Raw genomic sequence first — 1,292 nt, forward strand, 5'->3', positions numbered from 1 at the left:
TACAGTAAACACTTAACAAATACCACAATAGGCTTTCCCAGACTAAGCCCCCAACTTTCGTCTTCTCCCACTCCCCTCTGCATCGCCCTGACTTGCTCCCTTTGCTCCCCAGCCCCACACCACTTCCGTCCATTGTCTTGTCTTGTCTTATGCTGCGGTAAAGACGGTTTACCACGGCCGTCTTCCATGCAGTAAATTTGATTCTTCGCCCTTGATTCTCTCCCATGCCGCTGCTGCCCATCACGGGTGAGTGTTGACTTGTAGCAGATTGCCTTCCACTCACTAGACACTGGCCAAGCTAGGAGTGGAATGGACAGGCCTCTGCCTGACTCTCCCACCTGTAGTCGAGACTGGTAGAAGACTGGGAACTCTCCAGGCGTGACCCTGAGAGGGGAAAGTTTCTGTACTAAGCCCAATACTAGCCTTGGGGTGCATATGTAAGTGCTCAATAAATGTGATTGAATGAATGAATGAATGAAACTTCACCTGTGCTGGGCAGCAACCACATGGGAGACAATCGAGGAGAGAGACTCAGGTTTATTGCACCAAAGAGGGCAATAATGGTGAACTAATTCAGTATTTTTACCGAGAAAACTCTATGGATCCACTACTGCAATGATGGCAGATGGAGGTGGGGCATTCTGGGAGGCCTTCCCAGACTGAGCCCCCTTTTTCCTCTCCTCTTCCCCATCCCCCCCTGCCCTACCTCCTTCCCCTCCCCACAGCACCTGTATGTTTGTACAGATTTATTACTCTATTTATTTTACTTGTACATATTTACTATTCTATTTATTTTGTTAATGATGTATATCTAGCTTCATTTTTATTTATTCTGGTGACTTGACACCTGTACACATGTTTTGTTTTGTTGTCTGTCTCCCCCTTCTAGACTGTGACCCTGTTGTTGGGTAGGGACCATATGTACATGTTGCAAACTTGTACTTCCTAAGCGCTTAGTACAGTGCTCTGCACACAGTAAGCGCTCAATAAATATAATTTATTTACAGTGCTCTCTCATTCACCCCTCACATCCAAGCCGTCACCAAAACCTGCCGGTCTCAGCTCCGCAACACTGCCAAGATCCGCCCTTTCCTCTCCATCCATACCGCTACCCTGCTCATTCAAGCTCTCATCCTATCCCGTCTGGACTACTGCATCAGCCTTCTCTCTGATCTCCCATCCTCGTGTCTCTCCCCACTTCAATCCATACTTCATGCTGCTGTCCGGATTATCTTTGTCCAGAAACGCTCTGGGCATATTACTCCCCTCCTCAAAAATCTCCAGTGGCTACC

General features: G+C 47.8%; 1 non-coding gene across 1 annotated transcript; it reads right to left on the minus strand.

Moving 5' to 3' along the window:
* Positions 1 to 256: 256 nt before the first annotated feature.
* Positions 257 to 394, minus strand: LOC119923884. Its single transcript, XR_005448996.1, has one exon. It is a non-coding gene; the product is annotated as a small nucleolar RNA SNORA7 (small nucleolar RNA).
* Positions 395 to 1,292: the final 898 nt, after the last annotated feature.

The sequence above is a fragment of the Tachyglossus aculeatus genome, chromosome 2, assembly GCF_015852505.1.
Source record: "Tachyglossus aculeatus isolate mTacAcu1 chromosome 2, mTacAcu1.pri, whole genome shotgun sequence".
In the NCBI taxonomy this organism is placed as follows: Eukaryota; Metazoa; Chordata; class Mammalia; order Monotremata; family Tachyglossidae; genus Tachyglossus; species Tachyglossus aculeatus.